The sequence below is a fragment of the Zonotrichia albicollis genome, chromosome 9, assembly GCF_047830755.1.
Source record: "Zonotrichia albicollis isolate bZonAlb1 chromosome 9, bZonAlb1.hap1, whole genome shotgun sequence".
NCBI classification, from domain to species: Eukaryota; Metazoa; Chordata; class Aves; order Passeriformes; family Passerellidae; genus Zonotrichia; species Zonotrichia albicollis.
In genome coordinates this window covers 36282908-36301844 of record NC_133827.1, presented here as the reverse complement: position 1 = coordinate 36301844, position 18937 = coordinate 36282908, and the positions used below count along the sequence as shown (strand labels likewise).

Sequence of the window (18937 nt, the reverse complement as noted above, 5' to 3'; positions counted from 1 at the left end):
CTTCCAGTTTTAGAGATTATTTACTTTCTGAAATATGTTTTAGAGAGTGTATTATGGTTATATCCACAATTGGCCTCAGAGAGGGACACGTACTTGGAGCTTGTTCAGAGTAATTTAATCAATCTTATACAAAAAAGCAACAGCCAACCATTATGGCCCAAGTCAATACTAAAATGATTTCCCAAAACTCATTTCAAAGTCACTTCCAGGAATCAACTGGTAGCTTCAAAACACTGAGGCTCAACGATAAATTTAATTTTCTCTAAAGTCTGTAATTGAGCTTTTTTGAAATAAAAATTATGGTTTGCTGCCATGTCCTTTAATAAAATACTGTTCTTTGGGTGGCATGTCATTGTGTTCCTGGTAACTCCTCATTTTTTAACGTCAATTAATATAGTTGGTATGGTTGGTAGGTACCACCTCATAGTGACAAGAAATACTAACACAGCTCATTTTGCAGAAAACAAACACATGGCATATATTTAATCTGCCTGCCTGCCTACCAGATGGAGAAAAGAAGGGCCAAGACACTGATGGAGTAACTGTTTAATCACATCAGCTCAGTGGCTTATTTATAAACACAAACAAGTCCACTTGCACCTTTGGGAACCCACCATGTTTTCTCTCAGCTCCTGAAGGTTCATGGTGGTTAATATTCTACTTACAGATGAGACAGGTACGTGATATGATCATGACATAACAAAGAAATAACATCTTTGTGACTGCTGGCTCACCTGGATACCTGTATCATAACTACTTGAGAGCTAAACTGTTCCATTTCATGCACTTAGGATACCTCTGATTAATTTAAAAATTAAAAAACAAAGACAATTTTTTTGTCTGTTTTCCTAATTTTCCTGGGGTTCATTTAGACCAAAAAAAAAAAAAATATAATCATATGGAAATATCAATATAAATATTATACCAAAAATAAGCTGCAAATTTAAAAGAAAACAATTACCTTTAGATCTACTTACCCAAGCACCTGATGCATTTTCTATTGCATATCTGTTTAATAAACTTGGTTTTCAATAAGAATGATAATTTAAGCAGAATTTGGGGGGCTGGTGGAGAAAGCACCAAGTGAGGTTCTGTGGGCTTTGCTTTGCAGGCAGGAAGACCTGACCATCATCGTTGCTGCTTCTGGCCTAAAATCCAAGAGCCAATGAATCACAGTGATGGTGCTGCTGCCAAGTCAATTAGCAGCACATAACCCAGGAGAAAGAATTAATTATCAAAAATTCACCTTCTGCCTTGACATCTGTGGATCCTTCTATTGGGTCATTTGCCTGTGCTGGACTCTTTGGGTGTGTCACTCAAATCACTTCATCTGGATTCAGAAATCTGCTTCGATCTACTTAGAAACAAAGCCTTTGGCTCTCTTAAATTTCTTAACTTGGATACTTTGGCTGAAATAGACTCAGGGTATGTAAGGATTTGACACCAAGTTTTCCCTTCCATAGCTATGGATTTGTGGGGCAGGAGGTTACTGGGAACAAGTGAGCAGCTCCAGAATCTTGCTTGGACCTCTGAGACCTCTCAATTCCTTTTTCCAACCTCCAGAAAGAAATTATCCAGTGCTCTAATCCTGTGATCTTGATAAAGGCAAATGATAATGACTTTTACTATACACAGAGCCACAAGAATTTTTTTCCCTTTAAAATAAGCTTTTTTTGTTGTTGTTGTTCTTTATGCATTTTGTACAAAACTCCCTATGGTGAGCTCAAGCAAAGTGAGGAGCAAGCAGGATGTGCAAGGGTTCTGTCCCCTCTCAGATTCAATAAATGGATCTGTAACAGATGGCTAATCACAAAGATAACTGTTAACCAATCTGAGTAATGCTCAGCTCTTCCAGAGACATCATGGAGGGGAATTCTGGCACACTGTGTTCCAGCACTGCCACTGAAGTGAGCCAAACATGCTCTGCCCTAGGCTGGTGCAGAGATTGAAAAAACAGAATATCTGATGTCCTGGTGGCTTATTTTGATTCTCTCTGACTGCAACCCTTTATCAGCCATGGATCTTTATTCAGGAGCAGCAAGGGCTGATTAATTGGATTTTCTTGGCAGGTAACCTTTCTTACTCTGCCAATTAGTCCAGTAGAAAAAAAAGGGCTGCTGATCTCCTGTGAGAAGAAACACCCAAGTGATCAAAGACTGGATTCCCTCTCCCAGCACTCCTGGCAGTGACTGCGTGTGATGCATATGTGGGCACACTGCTCATGCACCATAAACGGGCACATTATTGGGTTTTTCATTCATCTGGAAGTTCAGTGTGAGTGATGGAGGTCCTGGATACTCATAAATATGAAACAGATGCCCAATATAATCAAATTTAGCCTGAAAAATTCTGGCTGAAGAAGTGAAACTTGTGTGGTAAAGGGATACAAAAATCTTAAAAGTGTGTGCTGTGCTGGACAGGCCAGTGCTTTTCTCTGTGCTCTCTGGCCAATTAGTCTTAAACCCTTTCCTGCAGCTCCCTGTGTGCCATAAGAGAGTTTCCCCTCTCCTTCCCCTTTTCCTGCTCCCACAGCTTCTGATCTATTTACAGAGAGTGAAGTACAGATGGGCACCCTCTTGGGCAGACAGGGATGCTGTCTGTGGGCTGCACCTTCCTGGAGGAGCAGAGCAGCCCTTGGATGGCTGCACAGAAGGTGTGGTGTCACACTGTGTGTGGCAGGAGCTGAGGGCTGCTGGGGTTGGATCACACTCCCAGGAACATCCACATCTCCCCAGATGGTTCTGTTCTGGGTGGCTCGTATCCCTCTTACCCTTCTCAGTAAATCCCCCCTTCAGTCAGTGACTTCTGCATCAGGAAGAGTTGGAGCTGTTTTGAGGGAGCCAAGGCACATTTGAAGTAAAGGAAAAGATTCTTACTGTCCATGTTCCTGAGCTCTGGAACAGAGTCAGCCGTAGGTGTCCCCCTTTCAGCCCTGCATGGCACAGCTGATAAATAGGAATCCTTCTCTCCACCAAGAGGCTGTTCATTGACGTGCTGCCGGCCCCAGGGAGCAAATCTGAGCCATCCAATTTGTCCACCTCACTGCACAGAGAACCCTGTGCCCTGATACAGTTTTGTGCTCATTCCTGGCAGCTGGGCTCTCAAAGGCAGGAGCTGCAGAGAATAAACCAGTGACTGGCTCTGGATGAGCCCAACATCAAGGAGAGGAGCTGTGCTTTGGATTCTCCCTGGCTGATCTTCAGCTAATGTAAATCAACTTGATTCTGCTGGCATCAGTGGAAATGAGTTGATTCAGGCCATTTATAGTTTCTTCTTGTTTACTTACTGCATCCTAATGACTGCCAGGCACAAAAACACCTGACTGAGGACATTGGACACAAAGGCTTTATACCCTTAATGCTTTGTTCAGTTAAGACTAACAAAGACGAGGACTTTACCTTCTGATGAGAGAGCCAGGCCCCTGAACACTTAGCACTAATAAGGTGCTTTTCAGTTTCTAAGTGCTTTACAAACATTAATTAATTATTCCTTTCAACAACACTTGGTTATTTTCAGTTACTCGAGTGCATGTTTACCGAGTTAGCTCCATTGGTGCACAGCACATTGTTGGCAGCAGGCAGGAGCATAAATTGATCTATAACCACATGCTGTAATTTGCAGCAGATTTGCTTCACCAAACACCATCAGTGCAGCTCCAAAAGCAGCTTGGAGGAGTGACCACTCCTCCCCGTGTCCTATGGTGGGGACAACCTTTACCTTCCCTGCTACACTGAGCAGAAACAGAGAATCTGTTCGCTGCACAATTTAACTAATTCCATGGAAACATATGTCAAATGGGAGCTTCACACAGCTGCAAGAAAGTAGCAACAAATGTTGTATGTGTCACAAAGAAATGCCCATTACATACAGAAATGACACAGAGAATAGGCAGATTGCTGGTTAGTGAGGTTGCCAGGGTGAGGCAGCAGAATTTCCTGCCTGCAAAAGTTATTAAAGATACAAAATACTCCTCATCTCTATCGGAAAGCTGACAACAGCTAAAGAAAAAAAATAATCTAACCCAAAAATTAGCCAACCAACCAACAAACCAAAAAAAAGAAGCATGACATACTACCCTGCCCTACCCCTAACATGGCCAAGTTCCACTGGAAAGGAAGACAACCAGAAGGCAGGAGCTGGAGTCACATCCTCACCTCAGAATGAGGGTGGTGAAACAGTAGAACAGGTTGCCCAGAGAGGTGGTGGTGGTTGCCCCATCCCTGGAAAAGCCAGCTTGAGCAGGGCTCTGAGCAGCCTGATGTAGGGGAAGGTGCCCCTGCTCATTGCAGGGAGCTGAACTAGAAGACCTTGAAAGGTCCTTCCACCCCAAACCATTCTATGATTCCACAATTCTCTGAATCAATAATTCAATGACCCCTGCTCTGTTCAGGTCACACCAAAGATGTGACCCACATCTTGGCTTTCTAGAAGAGCAACCTTAGCAACTTGAGGTCTCATTTATTTTCCTGTCCCTGTTTCTCTCTCCCCTTTACACCACATGCCAAAGGAAAGAAATGCTTTCTGCCAAAGTGCTGTCTGGACCAGTGTGTTTCCACAGGAAATGAGGATTTCCGTGATCTGTGACAGATAATTTTAACTGTTACCATGAGCAATACCTCTGCAATAGAAAACAAGGTCTTGGGAAGTCTTAAGAAATCACTTTTTAATTAGACACACCCACAATTCTGCCAGGGAACAGACTTCTGACATAAAATACTGAAAATATCAAGCTGCTCATAACTATCAGCAGAAACCAGGCACAACCTTCTGCTGCGTCTCCTGCCCAGGTGCTGGTTTGTGAGGGGCTGGTACATGGTAGCAGAGCACCAAATGCTGCATGCACCCAAATCTCATTTCATGGAGCATTCAGAGCACAATGCCTGCTGCCAGCACTAAGGGGGCTCCAGCTGTTTCCTTTGGCTTTCTTCAAACTCTCTCTGCTCTGGGCAATCAGGGACATGGCTTAGCATCATGTACACCACAGGAATCAAAACTGCAGAGTCAGGAACTAAATCTCTCAGTATCAATAACCTGCACCCCAGGAGGGATAAGGAACACCAAATGGTAAAGCTCTGAGACATACAGCCTAATCAATTAGCCATCTTTCACCTTGTTCATATTTGAAGTGTTTTGTCTGCAGGTGGAGCTGTGCTGGAACACACTGGAATGTACTGTAGGTCTCTAAACAGAAAGATGTATTGGCAAATAGACTTTTTTGCCTGTATACCTGTAACCATACCTGGGCTTTTGCAAACACTGCTGTTTTCTCACAGCTCTGCTCAGCGAATCTTGCAGCTGCATGAAAGGCCTGAGTCTGGTTATTGAGCATTATCGTCAACATGGGTGTTTACAGCTCTCAGCATCCCTCCTGAAAGAATCTCACTGTAAGTAATACACAAGTATTTACTGGAACCAGGAAGAAAAAATTCAGTCTATTTTCAGTCTGAATAGCTTAAACTCGGCTCTGGGATTCTTTGATGCTTTGGCTGGGAAGAAAACAAAATCCTCTCCTGCTGATGAGTTCTAATTCGCCTCCCTCTATGCTGGGTACAAAGAAATGGTGAGGTAATCAGACACACTTCTGTGTCTGCTCTGCAAATACACCCAGCCCTCATTTGAGAAAAGGGCACATTGCACACTGATGCAAATAAAAGATTTGGGATTATATTCACTCATCCCAAAACAAATGCAAAAATTATTTCTTTCCTGAAGTGTTGAGAGACAAGAGTCATTTTAGTTAATGAAATACAAATATCTCTATCTATGGAAATACAATGAAATTTTAACCTTTAAAATGTTCTCCTTCTGATATATAATTATATTTCTACTTCTGACTTCAGGGGGTTGCATGCAGTCACAATTTTTCTTCATATTAGCATATAGTGCAGAAAACAAAATGTGACATGTTCTAAAGGATATCTTTTCATTGCTTATAGACACATACATATCAATATAATTTTGCATTGATCCTCTGTAAAATATTTATCTTAAAGGTACAATGATTACTGTAATACCACGAGACCTCAGTGTAAATGTGATAGTACCACAGATGTAGGATAAGTAGCTTTTTGCTGCAAATACATTGAGAAAGACACAAAGGGCACCAACCAATGTAGAAGCTGTATAACATCCTTCCTCCAAGGAAGGGACTCACCAGGGTAGTGTTTGTGGGTCATCTCTTCTAGTAACTATTGCCCATTGCTAGCCAGAACTAGAACTTCTAGAGCAAGGTGCCAGATCTCTATGATAAATGTGGAATTAGATATGTACAGTCAAAATACCTTTCCAGTATTCATCAGGAAAATATGTGGCTCATGCGTTGAAATGAAACATGAGGGAGTTTTATTGCTTTCTGAAATCAGGATTAACAGCCCCTAGTCCCAAACTCATTTTAAATACTTCATCTATGGATGCTCTCTTTATTCTAAATATCCCCAAGTTTCAGTCTTTTGCTGTGCTTTTGGTCCCTGCCACACTCCTGGCAACACGAAACACCAACTAATTTAACACATATCAAAATTATTTTTCTCCACCTTTTGAGTTCACTGAGTATTACCTACCCCCACATGAGAAACGCAGCCAATTAATACAGTCTCCATAGCAATGACTTGTACAAAAGCATCCAAGCCCAACAGCAATTTTCAACAATATAAACCTGTGATTTCTTTATGCCATGGAAAATTTCTTTCACCTTTTTATTCCTATGTAGGAACCAAGAGATAACTTCTACTTGCCTCCAATGATTTTTGTAGGAAAACAGAGCAGGAAAGAGGAACATAAGAAACATGTTCACTCTTGCACTTCTCCAAATGTGGGTGTTGGATGTGTTTGTAGCATAACTCGTTGCAGCCGATTGGCACCAAGCCCTGACACGCTCCCTGTCTAATAAAATGTGTTTCTCTTGATATCAAATTCTAATCAGGGCAACTTACTTGATATACTATAAATGTAAAATATGTTAAACATCCTAGACATTGAATATGTGAAAAGGATCATTATTCACGGGCTCCTAATCAAAGCTTTGTTTCGTGTCATTATCTGTTTGGTTTTACATGATTCCTGCTTGCTTGAGTGAAAATGTCTGGTGTTGGAAATTGTCACATTTCTCTCAGAGAAGCAAGATAAGGAGCAGTGCTGCATTCAGAAAAGCCCAGGCATAAAGACTTGCTTGCTTGTTTGTTTTTTCTTCTGGAGAACTCTGCATTGTTTGCTAGGTTGTAAATTATTGATTTATTTGGTGATTTACTTTGCAGCAAATTGAAGTCATATGCAAGCTAAATACAGTTTTACTTAAGTTAATTATGATGATGGGGACTATAAAACTTCAGAAATAGACAATTGCATTTACTTGACATGTGCACTATAAGCCAGAAGATATCTCTCTTCCACTCTACTATAGAGTAAATGTAACTTAAACTACATTTATTTCATTAATAGCTGCAACATCTGTGCCTGTAAAAGTTTTTAGGTGCTATGAAAACAATGGCATGGAAATATTTTAGGCTCTCTTGGTTTCCCTGTAGGGAGAGATCACCCCCACAATGATGTGGCCACAGAGGTTCTAAACCAACAATGGGGATGGGGACACCATGACCTCCCCACCTTTTTTCACTGAAAGCCAAAGTATAATTAGTATTTTCCATGTGAAACACTCACTGAACTACCTTTCTTTTTCTGCACTTGATGGGGCCACAGATGTTCCTCAGAAAAACAGATTTTGAAGGTATGAACATCTGGATGGAAAAACTGGAAGCTTGGCATGAGCTGTTAAGAGTGTGGAGCGTGGGCTGCAGCGCGCAGAGATCTCACCTGCACCTCACTGGAGACACAGGCAGTGCCTGGAGTTTCAGAGAGAAAGGAGTTTGACTTTTGGTATGGATTTTCTAGAAATACAAATACACCACAGCAGGTGTACAAGTGTACAAGTGACTGTTGCCAAGTGACTGCACACAGAGCAGGATGCAGACAATCTGAAGGGATGTCCAAGTTCTGTCCCAGAGGCACAACAGATTTTGGGGTGCTGGCTACCAATTGAGGAATGCTACAGCTCATGTTTAAGCTGAGCAGGCAGGATACTTATGGCAGTATAAATCTGAAAATCCCAATCCAGCTGTCTCTACTCTGTACTGTGAAATCCATGCTGTGTGGGTGTCCTGCCTGCTCAGATTCCAGGTGCAAACACCTGTACTGTGGAACAAATGATATTCCAAAGCTCTCATCAGGGCTCAGTGCAGGAATGAGCTGCTATCAGTGAGAGCCAGAACTCCAGAATACACAGTATCCCATTCCTACACTCCAGACCAGGCTCACAGGAGAAGTCTGGGTGCCTTGAGATCCTCTCTCCAGGATTCTGGACCCTCTCCATGAAACTGAGCACCTGAAAGCCCTGACTGATCTGAAAGGAGATCCTTCCCACCCAGAGCCCTTGCTTAATGAAATCAGCATTCCAGTCAGCTCCATCACTAGAAAAAGCAGCTGCAGTATGCAGGGAACATATTCTGTTTTCCCAGCTCCATGTGCTAGCATTTTGCAAATGAAATTTTCTCTGACTTTTAGGCTTTATGAAATCTTGAAATTAAAATGAAATATAATTGTCAGGAAATGGAAAGTACTACTTTTTGGCCAGCTCTATTTGTACATATAAAACATCCTAGATGTCCCAAAGTGTCTTTCATGCCATCTTGAATTATATCCTTTTTTTTTTTTTTATTGAGATCTCCAAAGCCAGCTGCTTAGGGGTTTTCAATGCCCAAAATCCCACTCATTATTTCACTTGACACTCACATCCCTTGAGCAGCACTGAAAAATTACTAAACCTTAATATCTGAGCGAGACTTCCAAACAACAGCTACAATGAAGAAACTGGTCTTGGCACTAAAAACCAATGAATATGTAAGACAAATTGTATCTGGAGAGAGCAAACACATTAAAACAGCCTACCAATAGCATCTTTCAAAAGATATCTAATGTAAGATGCATACTCTTCAATAGCTCAAGGGGCTTATAGTCAATAAATTTAACAGGTTGCAAAAAAAAAGTCAAAGCTAAAGTACAGTATGTAAATGGAAGCTGGAGTGCACTCTTCTTTTCAACCTTAGGACAGAGTTAATAGAGGGGAAATGACAAAATACATAAAAAGGAATACACTGGATTTGACAGAGTATGTTTTTTTCTTTTAACTTCAAGGCAAACTACCAGACTATTTTGGTTTACAGATAAATCAAACAAAGAACTTTTATCAGTTTGCATAAAAGTCTCATTTTCAGCACTGGAAAGATTAGGCTTCAGAGCCTTATTCTGTATGTGTATGAGGGGGATTACAAGGGAAGTGGTGAAAGTAATGACCTTGCCAGGGATTAGCTTCCACGATTGTATGGTAAAATAGTTGTGTTTTCCATGCTTATGGATTAAGATATTCATTGACAGTTTCTGCAAACCAGTGAAATTCACAGACATTTTCAGTGATAGGGTGGTGACAGTAGCAGTATCTGACAGCCTGACATTACCCATGGTGTTGTGATGCTCAGGCCAGGGAGCTGGACCCTCAGCCTTGCCAGATTTGTTTGCAGTGGCTCAGTGTATGTGTGACAAAAAGGGTTTCCTTTTGGAATTCCCTTTATTTTACAGTTGCATGGTCATGCTAAATGCAAATGTACTGGACCCATTTGGTCCTTTTTGCTTTTCAAGAGCTACATCTGACTCCTCCCAGCTGACCTAAGAGCACTTAGGGGTGGCCTTTTACTGAGTTACCCCACACACTGACAGCTACACTTGGTTAAGCTGTCAGAAAACTGAAGTAGCTGGACCATTCCCACTGAGATCCTCTTTCTTCAATGTTTCTTATTTTTTCAAAAAAAAAAAAATTCTGTTTCTAAAAAACTCTTAGGAAGAAGATAGGAACTACACATGTGGGGCAATCAAGACAAGCCCAGTCTCTGCTCTGACTAAATGGTGACTCTTTGGATTGAAAGCTGCTGCTCTGAGGAAGGCAGAGCAGAAAATGCTGGGGAGGCTCTTGAAGCCCAAGCCAATATATCAATACAGAAAACAACAGGCAGAAAGCCCCTCTGAGTGGCTCAATGTTTCTGAAGACTCTCCAGCTAGCTTAATCTTCCCAAGGAAGTTGAAAATAAATTCACCAGAAATGGCTAGCTGCTTGTGTCTGCACCTGTAAAGTGTAAAACATTTTCTGTTTGTCCTGATTCTATCATTTAACTTTGCAGATATATTGGAACTTATTTATCAGGGAGGATAGTGAAAGAAGAGGTTCACTTTGTTTACTTGCTCAGAGTAATCTCTATGGTAAAATAACTGCATAGAGGAGTAAAGAATTTTGTTCATGAGAGAAACATTCCCATGAGGGACAGCACAGCATAAACTTGGTAAGTTTGCCTCAAGCAGTCCCAGCTCACTGTGGTTGGGTTCTCCACACAAAGCAAAGCACAGTCTTATGGCAAAGAAATGAAGGCTTATACCAGCCTATAAATATTTTCTTGCATTAGCAGAATTAGTTAATATATAATTATGTTCAGCAGAAAAAGATTTCAAAGTCCTAGTCTCTGACTACCTGAATCTTTTCTCCTACAAATGCAACATGTCAAGATTTTTCTTGGATAATATTGTCTGTCAAAACTATTAAGCTGTGTGAAATAGTGCCTGGGCTTCTGCTCTCATTTCATGACAATGGAAAGTGAGATAAGCAGAGAGGAAAAAGAACTGGACCTGGGTGGAGGGTTTTTGGAAGCATAGCACAAAAATGGTTCTAGATAGGTCCATGTAAGGTAGACACCAAAATTGATGATTAAGTCTTCATAATCATAGTGATGGGTATTTGTAGTCCCAGTGTGCAATCTCTGGGTTATCCCTGGACAGCAGAGTGTCCCTGCAGTGCAACAGGAGTGTAGCCAAACTTTATGTAAAGCAGTCACACTTCCAATGGCAGCAGTCTGCCTTCAGAAGCACAGAGCACACAGTTCAAGCTGTAAAATTCATTCAGAAAACTGGAAAAAACCAAGGAGGTTAACCTCTGCTGAACTCAGTGCTGCTTGAAATGGTTTAAAAACAAGGCTCTGTTTGCCCAGAAGTTTTGTAGTGGTTGAGAGACAAAAACTCTGAGCTTCAGCTTGGACTGTGCATGCCAATAATTGGCAAAAAATGAGCTGTCTAGCCCTGGTCAAGGGAGAGGTTCTGAGACATGCACAGGGTATGAATGATGAGCTCTCAATATGGAAGTGTTGGGAACTAATCACCCAGGGAACATAACAGGCTAATCAGAAAGTCCAATAGAAATAGACATCTTTCAATGGACATAAAACAATCCCTTTCATGCAGCTGAGCTGAGAAATCTTTATCTCATGTAGGTAATGAAAAATACACATCCACTGTGATAGATGTAGTTCTGCATATAGTTAGAAATTCACTTTTTCTTATAATTACCTTTTCTGTCTGTTCATTCTTCATTTCTTTAACGTAGTCATCCAGTGGACATTTTCATGAAGATGACCTTAAGAGCAGAGATCTCACTGTTTTCTAAAGAGAAAACAAAAGGTTTTTAAGTGCTATATTTACCATACTAAATCCCCAGGTGGTTACATCCACAACCTAATTGCATGGCTGATTTTAGCAGGCAAAAGCAAAAGGCAAAGATATTCTCTATATCCACAAACTGGGAAATAGATAGGAGGATGCTGTGCTTCCAGAAAGCATTATAAAAGGAGAAAAGATTAAATGCTTTTTCTTTTCTTTTCTGATATTTAAAAGACATAGAGGAAACACTACTTTTTCTTTTAGTGCACTTTTACCAAGGGGTTTTTCTTCCAATGGTTAGGGACCTGTGAGAGCTGCTTTTGAAATCATGGTGGCAATTTCATATTCTAGAAGGAATCTGAACATGTTGTCCTGTGTTCCAGAATATATCAACTTGCATACTACTTAACATTAAATAAAACCAGGCTTACTACACTTTTAAACCAAGAAACTTTAAAAACTCTGCATTATTTTATATAAATTCATTTACTTGTCTAATCTATCTAAATCAGTAAAGAAACAATGTTTAATATATGGTCATAATAGTTTCTTCATGCCATACCAATCACAATTTCTAATTAAAGTTGAGCAAACAGCATTTGAAGTACATGCAATCTGTCTTTGCTTTGTCTGACCTTTGCCTTTCAGTGACCTGAAAAAAAAGTCAATTATTAAACCAAATTATTTAAAAGGTAGTATTCACTTAGACAGAAAACTACCTCTCAGACAAATGGTATCATATAGAGTAAGCAAGGTTAGATGGAGACAGGATTTTAAAACGAGGTAATAAGAATCATTTTAGAATCAATAAGGTCAAGAAAGACCTCCTAGATTATCAAGTTCATTGAGTTCTTATCTTTTTGAAGAAATATATAAATGTTAAGTTGATGGTAGAAGTACAAACAAACTTGCCTTGTCTTTTCTTACAAAGTGGATTCCAGTGCCTGTAAATATAAATTTGGAGCACACGCTCAATTCCGATGGCCAGAATGGCAACAATGATGAGCTACAGGAAGACAAAGCTGCCAACGTAGGCAGAGTCCCACTTTGGTGGAGAATATTGAGCAGTCTCTTGAGCTATTTATACATCTGGCAAACTTTGAGGAAAGTACTGGAAGAAACCTCCTGCCTCCCAGGCCCACCACCAACACCACAGCCTGGCCAGACCCTGAGCAAGCAGCAATTGTTTGAAGGGCTGTAGCACACAGCTGCCCCTCACTGAGGACCCAAGACAAGCATTTTTATCTCCTGGAGCCCAAAGGTGTTCAGCACGATGGCATGGAGATGGCTTTACACTATCTCACAAGTGACTGCATCCAGACCTGCTCTCAGTGAGCTGCTCACAGGGCTGTGAGTCTGCATCACCCTCTCTCCATCAAACCCACACACTGAGGAGGCCATAAAATCCACTCAGCCTAGGAGGTTTGTCTTATCAGCTCACAAGAATTGAAGCTCTGCAGGTCAAATCTTGATTCTAAATTGTCTTGAAGTACCTTTGAAAGTATAAAATTATGAGAGAACTCAGCATCGTCATTACCATTAGCAGCCACCCCTGAAAATGCTCCAGAAACGATGCTGAGTGTTCCTTGGAAGGAAGTCAGAGAGATATTGCAATTACCGACTATGTTATATCATTTAAGTATATATTTAGCTTAATTGTGGTAAAACTTGATAGTATTCTGTTGATTTCATAATTACTAGAAAAACTGCAAAATAAAACACATGTCTAGGGGGACTGGGAATTTGATGTGGTTTATAATCAACAACATTGTTCACAATGACAGATCTGAGTATACAGAAATTATTTCACATTGCAGCACTGGTGCTAACACTTGCTTTTCCACTTGCTTTTCATTACCATTGCAAAGTAGTTTTCCTAGACAGTGCTTATTTTAGTCATGGCAGAAACTAATGAATTTTTCAGACTTGTGTCTGGGTTTTATTATACTCCTATACAATCTTTTATTATACTCCTACAAAATCCGGTTTTTATGTATTGTACTATCAAAGAGTGGGCTGAGTATGCCCTTACTTCCCTCTGAATCTTTTTTACAACTTTATAATTCAGAAATTTAAACTTCTCTTGACCCATTATGAACCACTCACCCCTCAGTCTGACCTTTCTTCTCCCTCTGGGTCACTGTGAAAATTATTGGAACTCCAGGGGCACCCAAAGCATCTATTCTTTGGCCCTGTTGTACTAAACAATGTAAAAACAAGGCTGTAAACAGTCCCACTCTCAAGAGCCTGCAGCCTGGCATGTTTACAGGACAGATTTTAGCAAAGTAAAGAAATGGCTGAGCTAATTCCTTTTAAGCTAACATTGGTATCTCTAGTCTGTACTAGAATGTAAGCACAATCTATGTTGGTAAAACAAAGGAGCTGAGTAAGTGATAGGAAAAGGGAAACTCATAATTCCTCCCTGCACACAGCTGACATGAGCATGGGTATTCACAGCAAGAGACCCAGCAGAGGAGAAAAGGGATCTTGTGTGAGCAGCTGTCAGTTTGAACATCATTTTACCCTTTCTCAAAATTTGTCCTTTGAACAGACATGAACACCACTGGGGTGATTCCCAGCCCTGTTAGACCAGAGCTGCTGGGGAACCTCTCCATAAGGTGAATCCTGTGGCTGCCCTGGTGCACAGGGAGGGGTCCAGCATGTATTGGTTGGCTTTGTGCTGTTGTGTAGAGGAATCTAAAGACATACAGAAATGTGAGAGGGAAACAGTTTGGTTGGTTGATACAGCCAGGCACCAGCAGCCAACAGACTCTAAACCCTACTCCCTATTTCTTCTGCTGCTTTCACTCAGTCAGTTCATTTTGCTCCATGGATTGATTTCCTTATTGGCAAAAAGACTGAAAAAAGGTCTTTCTTACCTCTTCCTTCTTCCTGTTGTACCCTGTAGTGTCTGTGGAGGGAAAGATATTGTGGATGTGAAATGTGTGGTTGCTTTTGTGGACGCAGGGGTCTCCTGTTACTGATTAGGTGGAGCCAGTCTTCCCCTACATCATGAATGCTGAGCAGGCAGATCCCAACACAAAAGTTGCCTGATATGAAGCTGTGGAGAGGGCAGACTTAAGAGAAATATTTTCTGTATGCTCTAAATTTGCTTTTTCTCCCTTGTAGAGATAAGGTTTGATTGAGCACCACTTAATGCAGAGCAGAAGAAGGAAAGATATTGTAGAAAGGTAGACATTGTGGTGAAGAAGAACTCTAGAAAATTAAGTGCAATTGAAACAGTAAGAACAGTAGAAAATCAAGACTTTCACATGAGTTAAACAATGGGGGTTGTCCCTCTTATCATCTGTTGCTTCAGATAAGTACTCCTTACCTACTCCATGCTCCTCTCACAGCCTCACACATCTAAGGTCGTGGCTGGCTTTTTAGTAACACTACAACAGGAGCAATGGAAAGGCAATAATGCTGGTATTTGATGTTGCAAACAGCAAATTCAGTTAAAGCATTTATTTAATTTGAGAGTGGATAACCCTCCCAACTGAGAGCCCCACAGTGATTGTTTGAGACATGTCAAACAGTGTGTATTTCAGAATACCAGAGGAAAAGCCAGCCATGGGAGTAGTTCCCAGATGAAAGATGGTCACTGCTATAATTGGTCCAGATCTGCTTCAGAGCAGGTTTAGATATCCAGCAGTGCCCCTGATCACTCCAAACAGACAGGGATGCAGCTGAGGAGAGGAGCACAGTGAGACTCACCTGCTGTAGCTTCAGGTTGAAATCTGCCAAATACCTAATAAACATGCACAAACCTACTGTGCAGCTTGTGCCAGCTCTGGGGAGAAGAGCAGAAATCATGTGGAGAAGGACATAAAGGAACATCAAACAATCCCATAAGAAGCCAAATTTTACTTTCAGTGTTTGTGGCAGTGATCTTCATGTGAAGATCCGTGCTGAACTAATTCACTAATTCATCATTCATAAAGAATGATGAGCACCTTACTACAGGCTAAGGTAATGTAACAACACAGACAACATTGCAGACCTCAGCTAATTTCAAATTATATAAAAATTTTGTCATCTGCATGCTTTAAAATCATACTTCAAGAAGCTTAATAGAAAATTATAGCCTGCTTTTTAGAAGCATAACCTATAATTTATTTTTCATTAACTGCTCAAGTTCAATTTTGATACTGTAAAGCTAAATGCATTTTTAAGCTTTTACTTTCATCAATCATTTGATTTTTTTTTTCTGACACGTGGCATATCTTATTCAATGGTATTGGCTGCTCTGTTTTTAAATAATATTCTGTTTTCTAGAATACCAGGAGGATTGTATTTAGACATCTTTAAAAAATGTAGTGACAGCAATTTCAATCAAAAAATGAGAGAAAAAAATACAATTAATAACAGCAACTGAAATAAGTTAGAAACAAGGAAGGAAAAAGCAGTATTGGAATACTTTGGTTTCATTCCTACTGAAGTTTGTAATGTTGTGGAAGACTTATGAGAGCCTTGTATACAACTTAATACTGCAGTAGATCGCCATTGCCATCTCCTGGTAAATAAACCATATAACTGTATTCTAGATATTTTTCTAAACAGTCATATATTGTACAACTGTTGAGAGATTACACCATAAATAGGCAATAAAGGATTTAGGGTATTTATTGTGAGACTATCATTGCATTTTTATTCTTTGCTCACGTAAGACCTTTATAAAGAACTACATTACAGTTGATAAATGCTGGTAGTTGTTCCAATGCACTCTTTATGCTGAAAAGAAATACTGCTAGTTATGACTCTGTAAATTAAGGTGAGACAATGGGTTTTGTTGTGATTGAAACAAATAGCAGAGCTGCTTAAGGAAAACTCCCCACAACCAAAACAAATATCCACTCAGAGAGAAGGTGTTAGTCCCCAGTGTGCTGTGATAGAACTGTGACACAGCAGCTAACAAAAAAAAATGTTCACTAGCACCAAGCCATGGCACCCAGAGACCGTAGGGACAACAGCAGAGACAACAGCAAGCTGTCATTTCACTTTCTGGTATTTATAATCTTTTTATTTTCTTACCTCTGTCATCATCCTTCCTGCTGTCCTTTCCCATTGTGTCACTGTCATATTTTCTGAAAAATCCCTTCACCAGGATTTCTTCTCCTGAGAAGCCTCAGAGAAAAATGAAAACAATAATTATCTGATTCACTTCTCCTGTGTTTTGCTGCTTTGGAATGTGGATTGGAGATTGTTTATCCAACAGGTGGTTCTTTGATTGGTTTCATGTGAATTGCTTTTATGTAATAACCAATCACTGCCAGCTGTGTCAGGACTCTGGAGAGAGTCACAGGTTTTTCATTAGTATCTTGTTAAGCCTTCTGTAAGTATCCTTACTCTATTGTTTAGTATAGTTCTAGTATATCATTCTTTAATGTAATATAATATCATAAAATAATAAATTAGCCTTCTAAGAACGTGGAGTCAGATTCATCATTTCCTTCCTGCACAGGGTACCCTGAAAATACAACACCATTGCACTCCCTGTCTGCCACAGCTGCTGGTTGCATGTCTGTGTGCAGGTCCCTGTGTTTGTCCTGACACAGCACATCCTGTCCTGCAGAAAGGGGAGCAGCAGGAGTAGCCCCTGCCAGCAGAGCTCTGTGTCACACCAGAGCCAGCAGATTCTCACCTTCTCCATCACGTGGGGAAGGAGAATGAGATGTGTGTACAACTCATTACCCTTCGGAGCAGAGAGCAGCGCTCGATGTGATGCTGAGCCTTGATAAATCGTCCTTTCAATCAAATCAGTAAACAGAGGGAAATGCTGTCTAACTGGCAATAAATTTCAGGCAAGTTCAGCAAGGAGTGACAGATCAGTCAAAAGGCTGTGCCTGGCTCTGTTTGTGTATTGCTTTTGCTTTGCTTCTTTCTGCATCAGGGAAAGTGAATTCCCTCCCTTGGAGCTGCGTTGGCTGCCAGCATTGCCAATTAATGTGACAGGGAACAACCCCTGCAACAAGTGTCTGCTTTTTGCCATGCAAGCAAAAGAAATATTTGCAATATTCTGGAAGAAACTAGGACTGAAGGCTTTCTGACTACACCTTCTGAATTCAGAGCTGCATCATGAAAAGCATCTACTTAAGAGCAGCCTTTGCAGTGGTGACAATTCAGTTTGAATCTTCCAGCTCAGCACCCACACAGCCAGGACTGTGGTGATGGGGTCAGTCACAAACACTGGGAAAAAGGAGGACAAATGCAGGCAAGTGCAATGGCATTTTAGAGCTGCCATAGTGTCAGAAGGAGTAGAGATTAACTGCAGCTCAGCAAGAGCTGTGGAAAGTTGCTGGCTGTGGCTATTTGGAAGGAAAAGAGCTTTGGAACAAAAGTGAGAACAGTGTCTTGAGGGACTTCTATTTCTCATCAAACCATTTCCCTCATGAGGGGACACAGAGCTGGTCTTGGACTCACAAAGGCATTTAGAAACCAGAGTCTATGGCAGGTTACACTTAATGATCATAATAGCTATTAAAGCCAAAAGGGACTGGAAAACACAAGCTTAATTATTTGACTATCCCAAGGGATCCAGAATCAACACACAATACTAATAGTATCTCCAGTCATTGTTATTAGATTATGCCTAGAAACTTTTCCCTGAAGCAACACTGTAATTATGTATTTATTAATTTATCTTTATTTGCTTTAGCTTCTCCAGTCATTAGAAAAATGCATGCTTTCCACTGCAAAGAAATTCAAAACAAAGTCATTTCATTGAGGAAATGGGTAAAAACAACTGAACTCTAAAACAGAGTAGAACTCAAGAATTCATGGCTTTCCTTGGAATTTACAAGGGAAAAAAAAACCCACCTGCATTAGGGAAAAGTAGAAGGCAGATGAAAATTAGAAGCTGAGATACATTTCCCTTTCTACAGAGAGTGCCAGTCAGACCTGCAGCAGAAATTAAATCAAGGAGCTGTTCATTCTAAGAGCCTCTGTCTATTCAAGGAAATCTGGCTTTCAAACAAGACAGAACAAAAATGAGACAGCAATGCCATTCCCATTGCTCTCTCCATACCAGGTACCAGGTTTCCATAAGAACATGGCAGATTGTGCTTCTGATGCCTCCCATGCCCTGCAGGATCCACAGGTGAAAGTCAGAGTGCAGGATCTTCGCATTCATTCCTCAATCTACTCCTTCCTAAGAAAAATTGTTTTACAATATCCATCAGACACTAACAAACATCCCAGGCAGGGATAGCATGAGTTGGCAAACTTTAAAAAAAAACCATGAAGGTTTAGTGACTCTAAGGCTATCCAGGCATCAAGAAATGAGAGAAACTCTATGATCTTTTTTTAATGGTTTTAAGCTCTCAATATCCAGAGATAGAAAAAAATTTTATGCAAGATTTTTGCACAACATAAGTGAAGGCTGCAAGACTGAACTCCCCCTTTCTCTTGA

The 18937-nt window shown here is 40.6% G+C and overlaps 1 long non-coding RNA gene across 1 annotated transcript in view; it reads left to right on the top strand.

Moving 5' to 3' along the window:
• The window catches only part of LOC113459000 (uncharacterized), an 85562-nt gene that overhangs the window by 41438 nt on the left and 25187 nt on the right, over window positions 1-18937 (top strand). The window contains exon 9 of the long non-coding RNA XR_012581676.1: window positions 5274-5384. This is a non-coding gene — a long non-coding RNA (uncharacterized LOC113459000). The remainder of the gene's footprint in view (window positions 1-5273; window positions 5385-18937) is intronic.